Here is a 23,436-nt window from a genome sequence, read left to right as displayed (position 1 = left end):
CCATTGTATGGCTAAGAAACCATATCAATGCTTTTACAGTATTATCTTGCAATACTTATCTTACTGTACGTACTTTTTATCATAACAAGTCTTGCAATTGTGGCAATACATTTCTCTTGTATGAGAAGAAAGACTGTTCAATAAATGTTAACCCTTTATTGACAAACGCCCGTCTCTCTATTCTCTACATATTGTGAAAGTAAACTGCACCAACCTGACTGAGTAAAATAACTGTCTATTGTTTCACACGACCCTAGAGATTGACTCTTGATCTGAGGAGCAAAGTTGTCATGTTGCACGGTTGTTGGAAAACTGAATACCTTCTTGTCTGTGCCAGGGAAGCTGATCACTTCCTATTCAGTCAAGAACGTTTCCAGTGACCTCTGAGCTAGTTGGTAACAAACCCAATTAAGTTTAGCATAGTCAGTAGAGGCCTGGAAGATCCGCACTTCTACGTCGATACTACTGTTTATGTTATTCCAATGCGCAGGGCCTAGTGGAAAACTAGGAACTACACTACATGGCGCCCAACGTTTGGTAAGGCGATAAACTAACGCAAGACGTTAGAGTAAATCAGTCGTGCCTTTTTCACACAGACCCCTTTCTCCCGTAAATACTCCAATAGACGTCTGGAGTGGGTGAAAGGTTAAAATCCGCCCGAACTCAGTAGGAAGAGATTCCTATGTAAAGCTCTGGTTTATTCAACGTTGAAGGATACAGTGTTCCAAAATATTGTGCACCTAATCTTTGTCTCCTTGGAGAACAACTCTGCAAAACCTGCATTTATACAATGCCAGGAGAAAACGGAACCACTGGGGCCGCAGTAAATGCGACTCAGCAGGGTCCCGAACACACAGACCCGGATGCAATTATCATCCCGGTCGACTTAAGAAAATCTATAACGTTAAAACTTATAGAAAACGGACTGACACCACAAGGTGGTACAGTAATTTTCGTGATAGAGGCTCACGAATATCGGCAAACAGAGGTATTCTATTCATGGATAAACTTTCCAGCGGCAAACGCTACAACAAAAGAGTTTCACTATTACAAAATAGAGGAACCTCCGGATGAGTACGCTCCTTTCGAGGAGACTGAAATCCCACTAAAATTCCAAGAGCACCTGCTCTGGTTTAATGGCACCCTAAAACACAATGATCATATTACCAGGCTCGGTCCACTGGGTAGACCAGGAGCAACGTGGCCGGTTCTAGCCAGCTACACACCACATCCGGACATTGCAAAAATGTCTAGAGAAGAGCTGTTAGTACAGCTAAAAACATTAATTAAAATACATAGGCAATTAGTCCAATATGTAATGCGGACTGCAACAGTCCAACCACTGTTAATGTACCACAGCTGACCCCCCATCAGGGGAACACTAATAAAATTACACCACAGAACATACAGTCATGTCTTGGTAAAACACCCGTAAAACGGGAACAAATTCCTTTCTGGTTAGCACAGAAAATCACTCAAATAGAGGCAGTATTTCCTGATACTACCGCTATCGAGAAACACAGAATCTTGACCATCTGCCTTCCTATGGAAATCGCACCACACGTGGAGGACTGTGACACTTGGGGTACAGTCTTTGCTTCCATTTACACAAAAACACACGGTGTTCCGTCTATGGCGGTAATACCAGAAGTGCTAAAACAGATTCAAAATGAATACGGTCCAGAGCCCGCTTTAAATCTTGGTATGAAATTACTGAAAGACTTCAAGCAGGTCTCGGCTATATTATTAGCCAATATAAAAGGATAGGCAGCATCTATTGCGATTCGCCAGAAGTTGAAGGAAACAGATATAAAAGATCAGCCAGTTGAGCTTGCAAAAATCATAGAAAAATGCTATGAAGAATTAGGTAGAGACAGCTTGGGTGGAAAACCAGTAAAGCCCCAACTGCTCGAAAATCCTGAAAAATGATTTATTAAAAATAATTTAAACACTCCTAAAAAGAGCTGGGATGGAAATAAACAATCCACTCCCAAAGAAAAAGTTTTCCAGTCCAGAGGAAGGTCTCCTCGACGGAGGGAAAGAACTCCGACTCGAGAACACCAGTCTCCCCAGAGGGAGCCCTCTGAGAAAAGATATAACCTTAGAAATAGGGATAATCTGAAAAAACCTGATAGATATCAAAGTATTGATACACGTCCCTCTCGATCTTTTCCACAGAAATCGGAAAGAAGAGGACGGTCAGACCCAGGAGAGCACACCAAGTCCAAAGACAAGGAACCTGCTCAGAGTAAAAAATCTCAATTTCCAAAAAAGAAGGTAGCCAGTATTAGAGTAATCAACCATGCCGAGAATACTGAGGACACAGATGAAAAAGTGGGCATTGACAATGTTGGACAGTGCAGCAGAAATCAGTATAGCGCGCAAGATCTTGATGAGTCATCTGGAGACAGTGGACACGAATGAATACATTCAGGTTGAAACTGCCGACACCAGACTTAGCGAGTCCCATAAAATATACGAAATTACATTGCGTATAGAGGGTGATAAGACTAGGAAAATAAGAGGTCTATTTTGGGATAAGCTCTCAAAAGGCTATGATATTCTGTTAGCTGAAAAAGATTGGCCCCCAGAGTTTGTCAGGGAGTGCCCTCGTGGCGAAGAAATGATTATGCCTGCCTTCTCGAATCACATTCCGATTCATAAAAAATATACATATGCAAGGAAATGGGCAGTAGCCCAGGCACCGGCGTTGTATAAAAATCATGTAGGATGGGATGAGGACTCTCCTCCTCACAAAATCCAATTAAAAAGTGAACCAACTGCCCAACGGCAGTATCCCATTAAGCAAGAAGCTAAAAAACAGGTCAGGGAGATCTTAGATCAACTTGAATACCAGGGGGTGATTGAAACATGCACCTCTCAAATTAACAATCCTTTATTTCCTGTCTCCAAGCCAGACAATTCATATCGTCTAGTTTTGGACTACAGACACCTTAATACATGTTGTAAAACATTTGCAGTACAAAACTCGCATAGTGCAGCCCTAATGAATAACATAGTTAGGAAAAAATATAAAACGACATTAGACATATCTAATGGTTTCTTTTGTCAAAACATTGCACCAGAAAGCAGATTTTTGACCGCTTTCTCAGCATTTGGGTCGCAGAAAAAATTCTGTCGACTCCCACAGGGGTTCAAGAACAGCCCAGGACTATTCTCAGCTAGGGTAACAGAGTTACTACAAATATATGATGATGAGGCATTGTCTTACGTAGATGATATCTATCTCACAGACGACGACTTGGATACTCACTTGAAAAGAGTGAACACCATTATACTTGGGTTCGCAGCAGAGGGTTACAAATTCAACTTTAAAAAGTCCCGAATTGCCCATCTAACAGTACTATTTTTAGGGTACGAATTTTCAAGTGAAGGGAAAAGCCTAGCGGACAACTTCTTAGAGAAGTGCGCTGTACTCCAAGCTCCAAAAACGCTGAAGAATTTACAATCCATTCTAGGTTTTCTGAATTTCGGAAGAACTTACATTCTAAATTACGCAGAGAGGGTTAAACCTCTCTACGAACTAATTAAACCTGATTTTAAACAAATCAATTGGACTCAAAAACACACAGAAATTTTGAGATCACTGCAAACAGACATGTTAGCAAAAACAAAATTAGATACACGTGACAACACACGCGATCTTGTAATCCGAGTCATCCAAGGAAGATGCGAATTCACGTACCTAACCTCTAATGAGGGAGAAAAGGTACCAATTTCAATTAAATCTCACTTGCACACACAAGCAGAAAAAGCATTCAGTCTCACAGAAAGAACTGTGAAAGCAGTGCAAATCGCATTAGCAAATGAACGAGAACTAGCACACGGCAAACGGATTAATATCCTCACAGCGGAATCCGCCTTCGAGGCGCTATTCAGCCTAGTAAACCTGCCTACAGTGTCACTGGATCCGAAATGGATACAGTGTGTAGATTCTCTAGGAGCGGAAGATGTGAAATACTATTTCGCCCCGCAATTCGAAGAACTGAATGATTTAGAGTATGAAGAAGAATATCCTCTGCCAATCGAACTTCTGCCTCTCCCACAATACGCCTGTATAATCTATACAGATAGATTTGTACAGCATTTCAACGTAGAGAGCAAATCCTACTAGGCAGCCTGTGCGATTATTAAAGGTCGTTGGCTGTGCGGTAAATTCAGACCGAAAGTAACAAAAACTGAATCTGTAAGAAACTGTTCGGTTCAGAGAACTGAAATCAGATGTTTAAAGATGGCGCTCGAAAATGCAGAACATGAATTCCCGACACTTATCGTGTGCGATTCTCATTTTTGCGTCAACTCTTACAACAATAAATTGCAGAGGTGGATTGAAAACGATTACAAAGATGACACAGGTGCCACAATAAAGCATAAATTGCTCTGGAAACAGGTAGCTCTTTTACAGAAAGAACTACCAAAGACTCACGTGATTCACACACAGAGTCTTCAACGTGATGGCGTTCACGTTGCAGGGAATTCATTGGCTAATACAGCCACAGCGGAAGCAACTAAACCGGCTTCCGTAGCCACGAAAAAGCGTACAGAAAAATACATAGACGGGGAAACCATGCTGGCAGTAAAAACGACCGTAAAAGGCGACTGTGCAGCACTGCCCGTGAACTATCCACTCAATTATGCATACGTAATCGATGCAAACTCCGTTCCTTTTGCTCGAATCCCTGGAATGGGGGACAGAGTAATTCCAAACAGGAGCAGGAGGGGCTTCCTCTTACTGGAAGCACACATGGGGTTGGGTCTGAGACACCAAACAATTAAGGATTCTCTGAAAGAATTACAATCAGAGTACTGGTGGCCAGGAATGAGCATAGATATTCAATGTTTTGCTCAAAATTGTGAAGACTGCAACAGAGATCGCAGTAATGAACAGGCCAGTGTAGTTTCAGGAACCCTGATAGACAGCATAAGGCGGTCTATCTGCGCAATCAAAGAAGAGAAGCGCGTCCCATTGTACATCCTTAAGGCTAAACACACTTAAAAAGTGTGGCCTCCAGCGCTCGGCTGACGCTAGAACTGTTATAAGAGAGATCTGCGAGTCTATATCGGCACATACGCAATTACCATGTTCCATTCTGACCAGGGTCCTGCTTTCAGCTCTCGAGCTTATAAGGAGGCCATGGCCAGCATGGGAATTGGGTTGCAGTATTCTTGTCCGTCGCACCCCAAAGGGAATAGTGTGGTAGAAAGAAAAAACTGGGACATAAAGCGATCTATAACAGCGAAGGTATTAGGTTCAGGCGCTGGGTGGGTCAAACATCTAATAAGTGTCCAGACTAGTCTTAATAACTTGCCAAGAAATTCTCTAAAAGGTTTCAGCCCATACGAACTATTGTTCGGAATTAGAATGAACATTCAGGACCTCGATAGTCAGATATCAGTGGTACAAGAAAAAACAACAGACTTTGACATCAAAGATCGTTTGGCTGTTTTACAGGAACTGAATGAAACAAGAAAATCCTTAAGCAACATAAAGTTAAAACAACAGCCATCTACCACTGACGAGGCACCACAAGCAACAGCCCCAGCAAGGCCTGTCTGGATTCCAAAGATTGGGGATCTAGTCAGAGAAAAAATCGCGGTAAAGAAGGAATTTGGGCCTTCTTACAGAAAAGCAGTACCTGTCTTGGCAGTCACCGGAACAAGATCAGTTGTACTACCGCCCCTTGCTGGTAAAAAGGAGAACAGAGTCGTGTCTATCGACCTGGTAAAACCACAAGCATGTGGCCTATAATCAACAGTAGGCCCAGTGGACTCCCAAGAAACAACAGAATACCCAAACTTGCAACAATCCAAGAGGTTCAAACTGAAAGACTAATCACATTCGATCAGCCTGCAGTGCACAGAGAAGGACTATGCAATAATGCCATGGAACTCGTGCCTCTTGAGACACAGATTGAAACGGTTCGTCAAGAAACACCAGTCTACAATAATGTGGCATCAGAAAATGCTACCGAAAGACAGATTGAAAGAACAATCCCAACAATTGACAGAACTGCCTCTGGTTATTTCATCAACTTCGACAACTTCTCTGAAGATCAAAACGACCCCGAAGTGATGCCAGAAACAAAAAAGTATTCTAAAGAAAATACAACAGGACTCCTTCAACAAATCAAAGAATTATATCTGGATTCACCGTTGATTGAGCATTGGATTATTTCAGGGGTATTCATACTCCTACTATGCCTAATTTTAGTTTTAATTTTAGGAAAGTTTATTACAATTGAATGGACACAGCAAGTCAGAACATCAACCTAGTCCTGAAACCACACAGATCATCCCATGTGAAGAAAAGAGAACTGTCAACAGTAAATGTCACAGCAATTCCAATACATGGTGGGGTAGTATGGGAGAAAACTGACTATGAGATCTATGGTCCGGTCGAAATCCTAAAGTATCCTCATCAACTGAAGGTTTCCTTAAGTGACTTTGTAAAACCTAGTACATTCTCTGATGATTGGGACTTTAACAGTATTAATGACATGATGTCTGATTTAGTAATGTCAGCTAGATTCACAGAACATGATTTTTACAAGGTTTATCTAGTTATGAGCAATTATTCTGCTACACACATTATGGCGATCATTACTTGCATAAATCTGCACAGCCTAGAAATGTTTTTATGTATAATCAATGGGAACATTGTGCTACACCACCTAAAAGCAGTTCTAAAGCATTTTTTGAGAAATTCAAATACTTCTCAGGGTTTAACACCAGTGATGCAGAAACGTTTTATTCTAAACTGTTAGATAAAACAGGAATGAAAACAATGCTGACAAATTCTAAATTGATATATTCAGAAGCATTTTATGAAAAAATGATGACATTTGGTTTTGATTATTGGAAAAATAACATTGAAACGAAAACAATTTGGGGTACAAAAGATTGGCAGGTACAAGGTCTTGAAGCACTATTCAGAACCTGCATGATACCAGAACAAATGATGTTTTTAAATGACACAATACACCAAACATCCTGTCTTGGCCTAGCTAAGATCAAAGACCTTAAAACACTGTCTATTCCAAAGCCAATACCTGAAAATACAACTACAGATATTGAGTTAGACGTGTCACAAATTTTACATTTTAACAGAACACATCCTGATTGGAAAAAGTGGTTAATCTGGCCTACTGACACAAACAGCTGTCAAGATAGATTCCTGAACAAAACACAGGGGTTAAAAATGACCAGACTAGACCCGAGATACTCCCAGAGACAACATCCAGGGATAGTAACAACATACAGTGTAGGGAAACTCTGCCTTGAATGGCTAACATCACTGGCTGAAATTAAGCAACACTTGTCTTTACTAAAAGATGGTGCTGATTTGCGCGATTTCATTCTTGGACCACGCAAACAGCGTCAAAAGCGTTTCATAGCGACCAGTATCTATGCTGTTTACAACGAGGCTTGGAAAGTCAAACAAATTGAAACAGCTGAAAAAATACGAGAAATTGATCGTATTAATTTGGAAAAATCACTTTCTGTAGTGGACAATGGGTTAATGACTCTGTTCTCCAGAATATATTCGTTGGACAATATTGTATCTTCTGCCTTTGACATAATAGACAGAGACTTGCTAACGTTACAACATGGCCAATCTCAATTACGTTCTATTGTACAATTGGGCTGGACGCTGCAAAATCTTCGTTCAGGCTATGTGCCTTGGCGTTTAATCAACACAACGTCATTATTTTCCATTTTTAACCTTACTGATAAACAAATCAGTTTGGCACAGAAAGGAGCAGACTATACAATCCTGAGCATCGAAAAACTTGAGAGATTACCATTGACAATGTCAGAGAATCCTGTCATTGAATGGATAATACACGGAATTATCACAATTCCGATAACAACTTTCCGATTTAAAAAGTGCCTTGAATACATACCTACTGGCCAGTATGAACGATTGGGTAAAGGATATGTAAAATCAGAATGAAAATTACCATACACACATTCATGCTATAGTGACAGCAACAAAAATGTATTTCTTAGTGGTGAAAATTGTAAACATTCACTAAGCGGTATACTTTTATGCCAGGGTATTAATTTACACGGAGCTTGTGATGGAAATTCTAACAACCTTTCATGCCACCAGCTTGTCACACCTGCAACTCAGATAGAGCCCTTCTTTATGCAACTTGCAAACGGGAGTTACATTCTTAGAACGGATCACAGATGTTGTGGCCTTGTGCCAGGGAAAAGTTATCTAGTAAGTGTAACATCCATGGTCAAATGCTGTATGCAGGCATTGTTCCCGAGTGGGCCTGCAGACACAGTGACTCCCATCTGGCCTCGTCTGAATCTCTATTCTATAGGAATTGATACTTTAAGCAAAATGAAGTCTGTGCTTTTGCAGACAACAGTGCCCATAACGTCATCAAAAGAGACGTATGATCTTCTAGTTGCAAGGACAGCTACTGAAGTTCATGAACTTTTATCAACAAATTGCCCCGTGCATTTCGTAGAAATGCTTAGCCAACTCCTTAACATGTCTAGTGCCACAGGCATCCCAGGCATAATTAAGACGATTTTTACGGGACTGCTAACACCTTTTCAAGCAATTTTGGGAATCGTTCCTAATTTTGTCCACTCTGTTTTTGGCGGCATACCCTTATTTTTGGGACTTGTAGCAGGGATTTTATTTTTGACCGTCCTGCTTCGTTATGGCAAGCCAAAGCTCAGACATAGCTCCCATGGGAATGGAAGAGACAATCCTAGCAATGCGCTACCGGGACAGGGTAACTAACGTCCTTGGATTGGCCAGGCTGAGAGATCTAAACATGATCTGGTTCCTTTCATTCAGACCTATATGGCAGAACTGTATCTTACCGGTACTTCGATGTATGCTATGCGGAGATGAGTGCGTGTTGGACATCTGTCTTTCACTTCCATCAGCAGTACCAATGGACGTCGATACTTTGCTCAGTCCGATAACGGCTCACGCATTGTGTTGCCCCCAGCGGCTACCAATCCTGATGACGGCATTCGTTGAGACTCCTGTGCTACGACTAGGTGGTAACAGTGGAGCGAGTGACAAAAGCAACATCATGCAGGTACGACCTTCTGTGAGCATTGCTGATCCCGACTATGATGACAGCAATCATTCTCACACCTGCCAAGTTACAGCACTATCGAATTTGGTTGAACTGTCACCTGATTTTGTAGACCAATTCTTTAAGAGCCTGTCTGATATGATGTTCTCACCCGAACAGAAATAATAACTTTGAAGAAGCATTCCGACACACAGCGTTCCCATGAACTCTGAATTCGTCCTTCAGTTTTGATCAACAAAAACTGCTAAAAGCGTTGGAACTCTATTTCCCCGTTCAAGCATTAATTCTTTTGAATTGAACATTTTCTAATATTGACCTTTTTTTGGCACGAACAATTCTTTGCTTAACGTAAAAACTATTCTTAGAGAATAGAAGCTTCAACTTCTATTTCTAAACACATCTAGAGACATAACAACCTTACACCAGCCTCTAGCACATTTATTGCAATGCATTTATATGTGATGATTTATCTCGCCCTTCTTCTGTTTCAGAGATATTTCATGTGTAATTCTTTTGCATAATCGTTCATTGATTCCATATGCAATAATGTTTGAATGATTTCTATGCTTCAAAAACGTACAGTACCTAAATTTCACGTATTACATTATACGCCTATTTCGAATGCATTTATGCATTTTGGGGTGGGAAATGTTACACATGCAACTTATGGCTCTAGTTTTAGTAATTTGATGGACATGAACCCGTGGAGTGGGTGTTGCGTGCTTATCTAGGATCCTGATCGATACTGTGACCTTATGCCCCTATTCGGCTTTAAATCCATTTATTCCCTATATTGGCATAACCGTTCAAGTGCGATATTCAGAAAGTCATCTCTGGCCTCACACGAACAGAGCCACATTCCAGAATAGTTTTCTCTGCCACTTCCTTTGCAACCAATTAGTGCAATGACAGAGCAGAAGTCACTATCTGAGATTCCTAGATTAACACTCCGAGTTCTTCAACAAGATAAAAACTCAGCAAACCTGGAAATTCCCGCTTGCTGTGTTTTGATTAGTAATGGAACTCTAATGAGCAACTGATAGCTATCACTTCCTAGTTACATCTTTAATTGACGTCTTATGTCCAGCAAACTTACGTCAAACCAGGCACCTGTCAGGTATAAATATTACCAACGTTGCCTTAAGCAATTGCTGTGTTGCTGCTGCCTGTTGCTGCAGCCTGTTGCCCATCGCTCGATGAAGCTGCTGCCTGAAGCTGCTGATACCATTTTCGCTGCCAAAGCACGAACGATGGTGTGGTGAAACTAGGAGCTGAACAGCCGTCCCTCTGCGAAGAGCCCAGCAGATGCAAGCTGCCCGTGGACGCTGTCCCCCCTCCTCCTCCTCGACGCGCTGAAGAGAGACGCTGCCTTTCTCCTGCAGAGAAATCCAGCTCCAGCGTTTCTGGTCTACCCTCGCGGGTGACTGGGATACTGAGTTCCCCCTGAAGGAGATACCAGACCTCCATCATTCTATTCAGAGGTATGGTGTTGACTAAACCTGTAGTGAGAATTCTTGAAGCAAACCTTGGCAAAACCAACTTAACTTAAAGCTACTTACTTACTCCCCTCCCACGTATTAGGCTTAGGTCAGGTACACTGGGGTAGGCGTAGTTAGAAGCACCAGTTGAGTATTTTAGCCTAATGTATATATGAATGTATATATGTTTTATTACTTTTAAACCACTGTATGGCTAAGAAACCATATCAATGCTTTTACAGTATTATCTTGCAATACTTATCTTACTGTACGTACTTTTTATCATAACAAGTCTTGCAATTGTGGCAATACATTTCTCTTGTATGAGAAGAAAGACTGTTCAATAAATGTTAACCCTTTATTGACAAACGCCCGTCTCTCTATTCTCTACATATTGTGAAAGTAAACTGCACCAACCTGACTGAGTAAAATAACTGTCTATTGTTTCACACGACCCTAGAGATTGACTCTTGATCTGAGGAGCAAAGTTGTCATGTTGCACGGTTGTTGGAAAACTGAATCCCTTCTTGTCTGTGCCAGGGAAGCTGATCACTTCCTATTCAGTCAAGAAAGTTTCCAGTGACCTCTGAGCTAGTTGGTAACAAACCCAATTAAGTTTAGCATAGTCAGTAGAGGCCTGGAAGATCCGCACTTCTACGTCGATACTACTGTTTATGTTATTCCAATACGCAGGGCCTAGTGGGAAACTAGGAACTACACTACAAGGTCTCGGCTATATTACTAGCCAATATAAAAGGAGAAGCAGCATCTGTGGCGATCCGCCAGAAATTGAAGGAAACAGATATAACAGATCAACCAATTGAGCTTGCCAGAATTATAGAAAAATGTTATGAAGAATTAGGTAGAGATAGCTTGGGTGGGAAACCAGTGAAACCCCAACTACTCGAAAATCCTGAAAAATTATTTATTAAAAATAATTCTTATACTCCAAAAAAGAGCTGGGATGGAAATAAACAATCCACTCCCAAGGAAAAAGTTTTCCAATCCAGAGGAAGGTCTCCTCGACGGAGGGAAAGTACTCCGACTCGAGAACACCAGTCTCCCCAAAGGGAGCCCTCTGAGAAAATATATAACCTTAGAAATAGGGATAATTTGAAGAAGCCTGATAGATATCAAAGTATTGATACACGTCCCTCTCGATCTTTTTTGCAGAAATCGGAAAGAAGAGGACGGTCAGACCCAGGAGAGCACACCAAGTCCAAAGACAAGGAACCTGCTCAAAGTAAAAAATCACAATTTCCAAGAAAGAAGGTAGCCAGTATTAGAGTAATCGAACATGCCGAGAATACTGAGGACACAGTTGAGAAACGGGGAGTGGGCACAGACAATGCTAGACAGTGCAGCAGATATCAGCATAGCTCGCAAGATCCTGATGAGTCATCTGGAGACAGTGGACACAAATGAATACATTCAAGTAGAAACTGCCGACGCCAGAGTTAGCGAACCTCATAAGATATATGAAATAACACTGCGTATAGAGGGAGATAAGACTAGGAAAATAAGGGGTCTGTTTTGGGATAAACTCTCAAAAGGCTATGACATCCTGTTAGCTGAAAAAGATTGTCCCCCAGAGTTTGTCAGGGAGTGCCCTCGTGGCGAAGAAATGATTATGCCTGCCTTCTCGAATCACATTCTGATTCACACTAAACATATATATGCGAGGAAATGGGCAGTGGCCCAGGCACCAGCACTATATAAAAATCATGTAGGATGGGATGAGGACTCTCCTCCTCACAAAATCCAGTTAAAAAGTCAACCAACTGCACAAAGGCAGTATCCAATTAAACAAGAAGCTAAAAAACAAGTCAGGGAGATTTTAGATCAACTTGAATACCAGGGGGTGATTTAAACATGCACCTCTCAAATGAACAATCCTTTGTTTCCTGTCTCCAAACCGGACGATTCATATCGTCTAGTCTTGGACTACAGACACCTAAACTCATGTTGCAAAACATTTGCAGTACAAAATTCGCATAGTGCTGCACTAATGAATAACATAGTTCGTAAAAAATATAAAACGACATTAGACATATCTAATTGTTTCTTTTGTCAAAACATTGCACCAGAAAGCAGATACTTGACCGCTTTCTCAGTAATGGGGTCTCAGAAAAATTTCTGTAGGCTCCAACAGGGATTCAAGAACAGCCCAGGACTATTCTCAGCCAGAGTAACAGAGGTACTACAAATGTATGATGATGAGGCATTATCTTATGTAGATGATATCTATCTCACAGACGACGACTTGGAGACTCACTTGAAAAGAGTGAACACCATAATACTTGGGTTCGCAGCAGAGGGTTACAAATTCAACTTTAAAAAGTCTCGAATTGCCCATCTGACAGTATTATTTTTAGGATACGAATTATCAAGTGAAGGAAAGAGCCTAGCGGACAACTTCTTAGAGAAGTGCGCTGTACTCCAAGCACCTAAAACGCTGAAGAACTCACAATCAATTTTAGGCTTCCTGAATTTCGGTAGAACTTACATTCTAAATTATGCGTAGAGGGTTAAACCTCTCTACGAACTAATTAAACCTGATTTTAAACCAATCAACTGGACTCAAAAACACACAGAAATTTTTAGATCACTGCAAACAGACATGTTAGCAAAAACAAAATTAGATACACGTGACAATACACGCAACCTTGTAATCCGAGTCATCCCAGGAAGATGCAGATTCACGTACCTGACCTCTAATGAGGGAGAAAAGATACCAATAGCTTACAAATCTCACTTGTACACACAAGCAGAAAAAACATTCAGTCTCACAGAAAATACTGTGAAAGCAGTACTAACTGCACTAGCTAATGACCGAGAACTAGCACACGGCAAAAGGATCAATATCCTCACAGCGGAATCCGCCTTCGAGGCGCTATTCAGCCCAGTAAACCTGCCTACAGTGTCACTGGATCCAAAATGGATACAGTGGGAAAATTCTCTTGCTGCGGACGATTTGAAATACTATTTTGCCCCGCAATCCGAAAAACTGAATGATTTAAAATATGAACAAGAATATCCTCTGCCAATCGAAATTCTCTTCAACAATACTCTTGTATAATCTATGCAGACAGACTTGTACAGCATTACAACATAGAGAACAAATCCTACGATGCAGCCTGCGCGATTGTTAAAGGTCGATGGCTGTGCGGTAAATTCAGACCAAAAATAACAAAAACTGAATCACTGAGAAACTGTTCGGCTCAGCGAGCTGAAATCAGATCTTTAAAGATGGCGCTTGAAAATGCCGAACGTGAATTCCCGACACTAATCGTGTGCGATTCGCTTTTTTGCGTCAATTCTTACAACAACAAGTTACAGACCTGGATTCAAAATGATTTCAAAGATGACACAGGTGCCACAATCAAGCATAAAATGCTTTGGAAACAGGTAGTTCTTTTACAGAAAGAACTACAAAAGACTACACACTCCGAGTCATCAACGTGATGGCGTTCACGTTGCAGGGAATACATTGGCTAATACAGCCACAGCGGAAGCAACTAAACCGGCTTCCGTAGCCACAAAAAAGCGTTCAGAAAAATACATAGACGGGGAAACCATGCTGGCAGTGAAAACGTCCTCAAAGGGCAGCTGTGCAGCGCTACCCGTGAACTATCCACTCAATTATGCATACGTAATTGATGCAAACTCCGTTCCTTTTGCTCGAATCCCTGGAGTGGGGGTAGGGTAATTCCAAACACGAACCAGAGAAAGTTATTAATAGCAGACGCACACATGGGTGAAGGACCAAGGCACAATGAAATGAGGGAATCTCTGACCGAATTAGAGTCAGTATACTGGTGGCCGGGAATGAGCCTGCACCACTATAAATATGTAAAGAACTGCCCAAACTGCAACAGAGATCGCAGCAATGAGCCAAGCGCATTAATGCCATGGTAGGCATAATGTTGTCTATATGCAATCCAGCGTCCTATTAATTGTTTAAGACTACATTCACTTAAAAAATGTGGCCCCAGCGCTCGGCTGACGCCAAAACTGTTATCAAAGATCTGCGAGTCTTTATCGGTACATACGCAATTGCCATGTTCCATTCTGACCAGGGTCCTGCTTTCAGCTGTCGAGCTTATAAGGAGGCCATGGCCAGTATGGGCGTTGGGTTGCGATACTCTTGTCCATCACACCCCGAAGGGAACAGTGTAGTGGAAAGAAAAAACCGTGACATAAAGCAATCTATAACAGCGAAGGTATTCGGTTCGGGTGATGGGTGGGTCAAACATTTAATAAGTGCCCAGCTCAGTCTAAATAATTTGCCAAGAAATTCTCTAAAAGGTTTCAGCCCATACGAACTATTGTTCGGAACTAGAATGCACATTCAGGACTTAGATAGTCAGGTATCAGTGGTAGAAGATAAGAATAAAGACTTTGACATCAAAGATCGTTTGGCTGTTTTACAGGACTTGAATGAAACAAGAAAATCCTTAAGCACAATAAAGTTAAAGCAACAGCCAACTACCACTGAAGAGGCACCACCAGCCCCAGCAAGACCTGTCTGGATTCCAAAGATCGGGGATCTGGTCAGAGAAAAAATAGCGGTGAAGAAGGAATGTGGGCCTTCTTACAGAAAAGCAGTACCTGTCTTAGCAATCAACGGAACAAGATCAGTAGTACTACCGCCTCTTGCTGGTAAAAAGGAGAACCGAGTTGTATCAATCGACCTGGTAAAACCACAAGCATGTGGCCCATAATCAACAGTAGGCCAAGTGGACTCCAGAGAAACAACAGAATACCCAAATTTGCAACAATCCAAGAGGTTCAAACTGAAAGACTAATCACATTTGATAAACCTGCAGTGCACAGAGAGGGACTATGCAATAATGCCATGGAACTCGTGCCACTTGAAACACAGATTGAATCAGTTCGTCAAGAAACACCAGTCTACAATGATGTGGCATCAGAAAGTGCTACCGCAAGACAAATTTAAAATACAATTCCAACAATTGACAGAACTGCCTCTGGCTACTTCATTAATTTCGACAACTTTTCTGAAGATCAAAACGACCCTGAAGTGACGCCAGAAACAAAGACTTTTAAAGAAAAAGCAACTGAACTCTTTCATCAACTCAAGGAAATTTACCTTATTTCTCCATGGTTAGAGTTCTGGTTTGGACTAGGTGTATTTTTTCTCCTGCTTTGGCTCATCATGGTACTTTGTTTGGGAAAATTCATTGAGGGAAAATACAGTTCAATGGACACAGCAAGTCAGAACATCAACTTACTCCTCAAACCACACAGATCATCCCACATGAAGAAAAGAAAACTATCAACATTAAATGTCACAGCCATTCCAATACCCGGGGGAGGTAGTATGGGACAAAACTGACTATGAAATATATGGTCCGGTCGAAATCCTGAAATATCCTCACCAGTTCAAGGTTTCCTTAAGTGACTTTGTAAAACCGAGCACATTTTCTGATGATTGGGATTTTGAAAGTATTAATAATATGATGTCTGATTTAGTGTTGTCAGCTAGATTTACAGAGCATGATTATTTACAAGGTTCGTCTAATTATGAACAAATGTATTGCTTCTCACATTACGGTGACCATTACTTGCATAAATCTGCACAACCTAGAAATGTTTTTAAATACAACCAATGGGAACATTGCGCTACTCCACCTAAAAGCAGTTTGAAAACATTCTATGAGAAATTCCAGTACTTCTCAGGGTTTAACACGAGTGATGCAGAAACGTTTTATTATAAACTGTTGGATAAAACAGGATTGAAAACAATGCTGACAAATACTAAATTGATATATTCAGAAACATTTTATGAAAAAATGATGACATTTGGTTTAGATTTTTGGAAAAATAACATTGAAACAAAAACCATCTGGGGTACAAAAGATTGGCAGGTACAAGGCCTATAAGCATTATTTCGAGCCTGCATGATCCCAGAACAAATAATGTTCTTAAATGACACAATTCACCAAACAACCTGTCTTGGTCTAGCTAAGATTAAAGACCTTAACAAACCGTTAATGCAACTACAGATATTGAAATAGACGTATCAAAAATTTTACATCTAAACAGAACACATCCTGATTGGGAAAAGTGGTTAATCTGGCCTACTGACACGAATAACTGTCAAGATGGATTCCTGAACAAAACACAGGGGTTAACAATGACCAGACCAGACCCTAGATACTCCCAGAGACAACATCCAGGGATAATAACAACATACAGTGTAGGGAAGCTGTGCCTTGAATGGCTAGAATCATCCACACTGGCAGAAATTAAGCAACACTTATCTTTACTTAAAGATGGTGCTGATTTGCGCGATTTCATTCTGGGACCACGCAAACAGCGTCAAAAATGTTTCATAGCGACCAGTATATATGCGGCTTACAACAAGGCTTGGAAAGTAACACAAATTGAAACAGCTGAAAAAATACGAGAAATTGATCGTATTAATTTGGAAAAATCACTTTCGGTGTGGACAATGGGTTAATGACTCTGTCCTCCAGAATATATTCACTGGACAGTATTGTATCATCTGCCATAGATATAATAGACAAAGACTTGCTAATGTTACAGCATGGCCAGTCACAATTGCGTTCTTTTGTACAGTTAGGCTGGAGGCTGCAAAATCTTCGTTCAGGCTATGTGCCATGGCGTTTAATCAACACAACGTCATTGTTTTCCATCTTTAACCTTACTGATAAACAAATCAGCTTGGCACAGAAAGGAGCAGACTATACAATCCTGAGCATCGAAAAACTTGAGAGATTACCATTGACAATGTCAGAAAGTCCTGTCATTGAATGGATAATACACAGGATTATCACAATTCCGATAACAGCTTTCCGATTTAAAAATTGCCTTGAATACATACCGACTGGCCAGTATGATCGTTTGGGTAAAGGGTACATTAAGTCAGCATGGAAATTACCATATACACACACATGCTACAGTGACAGCAACAAAAATGTATTTCTTAGTGGTAAAAACTGCAAACATTCACTAAGCGGTATACTTTTGTGCCAGGGTATTAATGTACACGGGGCCTGTGAAGGAAATTCAAACAACCTTTCATGCCACCAACATGTCACACCTGCAACGCATATAGAGCCTTTCTTTAAGCAGCTCTCGAACGGGAGTTACATTCTAATAACGGATCACAGCTGTTGTGGCCTTTTGCCAGGGAAAGCATATCTCGTTCAAGTAACTTCCATGGTCAAATGTTGTATGCAAGCATTGTTTCCAAACGGCCCTGGAGACTCCGAGACTCCCATATGGCCTTGTTTGAATGTCTCTTCTATACGAATTGATACTTTAAGCAGAGTGAAGTCTGTGCTTTTGCAGACAACAGTGCCCATCACGTCATCAAAAGAGACGTATGATCTCCAAGTTGCAAGGACAGCATCGGAGATTCATGACCTTTTATCAACAAATTGCCCCGTGCATTTCACAGAAATGCTTAGCCAAATTCTAAATATGTCAAATGCCATAGGCATCCCAGGCGTATTTAAGACCATTTTTTCGGGACTATTAACACCATTCAAAGCAATTCTGGGAATCATTCCCAATTTTGTCCATTCAGTCTTTGGCGGCATACCCCTGATTTTGGGACTTGTAGCAGGCATTTTATTTTTGACCCTCCTGCTCCGATATGGCAAGCCAAAACACAGACATGACTCCGGCAAGGATGGAAGAAACGATCCTAGCAATACGCTACCGGGACCGCATAACTAGAGTCCTTGGATTGGCCAGGCTGAGAGATCTGAACATGACCTGGTTTCTTTCATTCAGACCTATATGGCAGACCTGCATCTTACCTGTGCTTCGATGTATGCTATGCGGAGATGAATGCATGTTGGACACATGTCTTGCACTTCCATCAGCAGTACCAATGGATATCGATACTTTGCTAAGTCCTGTAACGGCTCACCATTGCGTTGTTCCCAGCGGCTACCAATCCTGATGACGGCATTCGTTGAGACTCCTGTGCTACGACTAGGTGGTGACAGTGGAGCGAGAAATAAAAGCAGCATCACCCAGGTACGATCTTCTGTGAGCATTGCTGATCCAGACACCGATGATAGCAATCATTCACACACCTGCCAAGTTACAGCATTATCAAACTTGGTCGAACTGTCACTTGATTTTGTAGACCAAATTTTTTGAGAGCCTGTTTGATATGATGTTCTCCCCTAAACAGAAACAATAATTTTTGAAAAGCATTCCGACACACAGCGTTCCCATAAACTCTGAATTCGGCCTTCAGTTTTGATCAACAAAAACTATTGAAAAGCGTTGGAACTCTATTCCCCCGTTCACCATGAAAAGTTTTTTTTTTTTTAATTGAACATTTTTTCAAAATATTTACCTTTTTCTGGCACATAAACCTTTGCTTAAAGTAGAACTATTCATAAAGAACAGAACTTCTATTTTTAGGTAGATCTAGAGACATAATAACTTTACATCAGCCTCTAACACATGTTACAGCAATTGCATTTATATGTGATGAAATAATCTCGCCCTTCTTTTCCGTATAAAGAGATATTTCATGTGTAATTTTTTCGCAAAATCGTTCACTGATTACATATGCAATAATTTTTGAATGATTTCTATGCTGAAAGACGTACAGTACCTATGTTTTCATGTATTTTCATGTATTTTCAAATACGCCATTTCAAATGCAAATATGTATTTTGGGGTGGGTAATGTTACAAATGCATGTTATTGCTTTAGTTTTCAGTAATTTGATGGACAGAAATTCGTGGAGTGGGTGTCGTGTTCTAATCTAGGACCCCGATCAATACTGTGACCTTATGCCCCTATACGGCTATAATCCATTCATACCCCTATAATGGCATAAACGATCAGAGCCATATTTCAGCCATATTTCAGAAACTCGCCTCTGCAGCTCATTAAAGTAAATGACACCGCAGAAGCCACTATCTAAGATTCCTAGATTACACTCCGAGTTCTTCAACAAGATAAAACTCAGCAACTCAGCAACCTGGGAAAGCCCCGCTTGCTATGTTTTGATTAGTAATAAGAACTCTAATGAGCACTGAAAGGACGATCACTTCCTAGTGACATCTTTATTGACGTCTTATGTCTAAAAACTTACGTCAAACAAGACACCTTTGAGGTATAAATATTACCAATGTTGCCTTAAGCAAGCGCGATGCCGATAATGATGGTGTGGTGAATACAGGAGCAGAACAGCTGTCCCTTGCAGAGCCCAGCAGATGCAAGCAGCCCACGGACTCTGCCCCTCCTCCTTGACGCGCTGAGAGAGACTCTGTCTTTTCTCTTGCCGAGAATATCCAGCTCAGGCGTTTCCAGCCTACTCTTGCAAGTGACTGGGATATCGAGCCCTGAAAGGAGATACAAGACCTCCAACATTCTATTCCAGAGGTATGGTGTTGACTAAACCCTTAGAGAGAATTCTTGAAGCAAACCTTGGCAAAACCAACTTAACTTAAACTGCTACTTACTTACTCCCTCCCACGTATTAGGCTTAGGTCAGGTACACTGGGGTAGGCGTAGTTAGAAGCACCAGTTGAGTACGTTAGCTAAATGTATATATGAATGTATATATTTTATTCATTTTAACCATTGTATGGCTAAGAAACCATATCAATGCTTTTACAGTATTATTTCGCAATCCTCCTTTTACTGTACGCACTTTTTATAATAACGAGTCTTGCAATTGTGGCAATTCATTTCTCTTGCATGAGAAGAAAGACTGTTCAATAAATAATACCTTTTATTGAAAACGCCCGTCTCTCTATTCTCTGCATCTTGGTGAAAGTAATCTGCACAACTGACTGAGTAAAATAACTGTCTATTGTTTCACACGACTCTAGAGATTGACTCTTATTCTAAGGAGCAAAGTTGTCATGTTTATGCGGTTGTTGGAAAACTGAATCCCTTCTTGTCTGAGCCAGGGGAGCTGATCACTCCCTATTCAGTCAAGAAAGTTTCCAGTGACCTCTGAGCTAGTTGGTAACAAACCCAATTAAGTTTAGCATAGTCAGTAGAGACCTGGAAGACCGCACTTCTACGTCTACACTGCTGTTTATGTTATTCCAATGCGCAGGGCCTATAGGGAAAATAGGAACTACACTACAGAATGTTCAACAGCGCGGTGGCGGCCCTGGAAACCACCGTGGCGGTGGTCGGGGACAACGGTGAGGCCAGTCCACACCTCCCTCCGCAGCACCTGCCTCAAAACCTTCCTAGTCCGAGTTTTCAGGCCCATGTGACACCTGTGGGAGGCAGGGTTCGCCATCACCTCTCCCACTGGCGCACTGTCACGTCGGACAGGTGGGTGCTGCAAATCGTCCGAAGGGGCTACTCCCGCTACTAGCCAATATAAAAGGAGAAGCAGCATCTGTGGCGATCCGCCAGAAATTGAAGGAAACAGATATAACAGATCAACCAATTGAGCTTGCCAGAATTATAGAAAAATGTTATGAAGAATTAGGTAGAGATAGCTTGGGTGGGAAACCAGTGAAACCCCAACTACTCGAAAATCCTGAAAAGTTATTTATTAAAAATAATTCTTATACTCCAAAAAAGAGCTGGGATGGAAATAAACAATCCACTCCCAAGGTAAAGTTTTCCAATCCAGAGGAAGGTCTCCTCGACGGACGGAAAGTACTCCGACTCGAGAACACCAGTCTCCCCAAAGGGAGCCCTCTGAGAAAATATATAACCTTAGAAATAGGGATAATTTGAAGAAGCCTGATAGATATCAAAGTATTGATACACGTCCCTCTCGATCTTTTTTGCAGAAATCAGAAAGAAGAGGACGGTCAGACCCAGGAGAGCACACCAAGTCCAAAGACAAGGAACCTGCTCAAAGTAAAAAATCACAATTTCCAAGAAAGAAGGTAGCCAGTATTAGAGTAATCGAACATGCCGAGAATACTGAGGACACAGTTGAAAAACGGGGAGTGGGCACAGACAATGCTAGACAGTGCAGCAGATATCAGCATAGCTCGCAAGATCCTGATGAGTCATCTGGAGACAGTGGACACAAATGAATACATTCAAGTAGAAACTGCCGACGCCAGAGTTAGCGAACCTCATAAGATATATGAAATAACACTGCGTATAGAGGGAGATAAGACTAGGAAAATAAGGGGTCTGTTTTGGGATAAACTCTCAAAAGGCTATGACATCCTGTTAGCTGAAAAAGATTGGCCCCCAGAGTTTGTCAGGGAGTGCCCTCGTGGCGAAGAAATGATTATGCCTGCCTTCTCGAATCACATTCTGATTCACACTAAACATATATATGCGAGGAAATGGGCAGTGGCCCAGGCACCAGCACTATATAAAAATCATGTAGGATGGGATGAGGACTCTCCTCCTCACAAAATCCAGTTAAAAAGTCAACCAACTGCACAAAGGCAGTATCCAATTAAACAAGAAGCTAAAAAACAAGTCAGGGAGATTTTAGATCAACTTGAATACCAGGGGGTGATTTAAACATGCACCTCTCAAATGAACAATCCTTTGTTTCCTGTCTCCAAACCGGACGATTCATATCGTCTAGTCTTGGACTACAGACACCTAAACTCATGTTGCAAAACATTTGCAGTACAAAATTCGCATAGTGCTGCACTAATGAATAACATAGTTCGTAAAAAATATAAAACGACATTAGACATATCTAATTGTTTCTTTTGTCAAAACATTGCACAAGAAAGCAGATACTTGACCGCTTTCTCAGTAATGGGGTCTCAGAAAAATTTCTGTAGGCTCCAACAGGGATTCAAGAACAGCCCAGGACTATTCTCAGCCAGAGTAACAGAGGTACTACAAATGTATGATGATGAGGCATTATCTTATGTAGATGATATCTATCTCACAGACGACGACTTGGAGACTCACTTGAAAAGAGTGAACACCATAATACTTGGGTTCGCAGCAGAGGGTTACAAATTCAACTTTAAAAAGTCTCGTATTGCCCATCTGACAGTATTATTTTTAGGATACGAATTATCAAGTGAAGGAAAGAGCCTAGCGGACAACTTCTTAGAGAAGTGCGCTGTACTCCAAGCACCTAAAACGCTGAAGAACTCACAATCAATTTTAGGCTTCCTGAATTTCGGTAGAACTTACATTCTAAATTATGCGTAGAGGGTTAAACCTCTCTACGAACTAATTAAACCTGATTTTAAACCAATCAACTGGACTCAAAAACACACAGAAATTTTTAGATCACTGCAAACAGACATGTTAGCAAAAACAAAATTAGATACACGTGACAATACACGCAACCTTGTAATCCGAGTCATCCCAGGAAGATGCAGATTCACGTACCTGACCTCTAATGAGGGAGAAAAGATACCAATAGCTTACAAATCTCACTTGTACACACAAGCAGAAAAAACATTCAGTCTCACAGAAAATACTGTGAAAGCAGTACTAACTGCACTAGCTAATGACCGAGAACTAGCACACGGCAAAAGGATCAATATCCTCACAGCGGAATCCGCCTTCGAGGCGCTATTCAGCCCAGTAAACCTGCCTACAGTGTCACTGGATCCGAAATGGATACAGTGGGAAAATTCTCTTGCTGCGGACGATTTGAAATACTATTTTGCCCCGCAATCCGAAAAACTGAATGATTTAAAATATGAACAAGAATATCCTCTGCCAATCGAAATTCTCTTCAACAATACTCTTGTATAATCTATGCAGACAGACTTGTACAGCATTACAACATAGAGAACAAATCCTACGATGCAGCCTGCGCGATTGTTAAAGGTCGATGGCTGTGCGGTAAATTCAGACCAAAAATAACAAAAACTGAATCACTGAGAAACTGTTCGGCTCAGCGAGCTGAAATCAGATCTTTAAAGATG

This window comes from Lissotriton vulgaris, chromosome 10, assembly GCF_964263255.1.
Source record: "Lissotriton vulgaris chromosome 10, aLisVul1.2, whole genome shotgun sequence".
NCBI classification, from domain to species: domain Eukaryota; kingdom Metazoa; phylum Chordata; class Amphibia; order Caudata; family Salamandridae; genus Lissotriton; species Lissotriton vulgaris.
The sequence above is the reverse complement of the archived record's forward strand: the minus strand, read 5'-3'. Positions refer to the sequence as shown.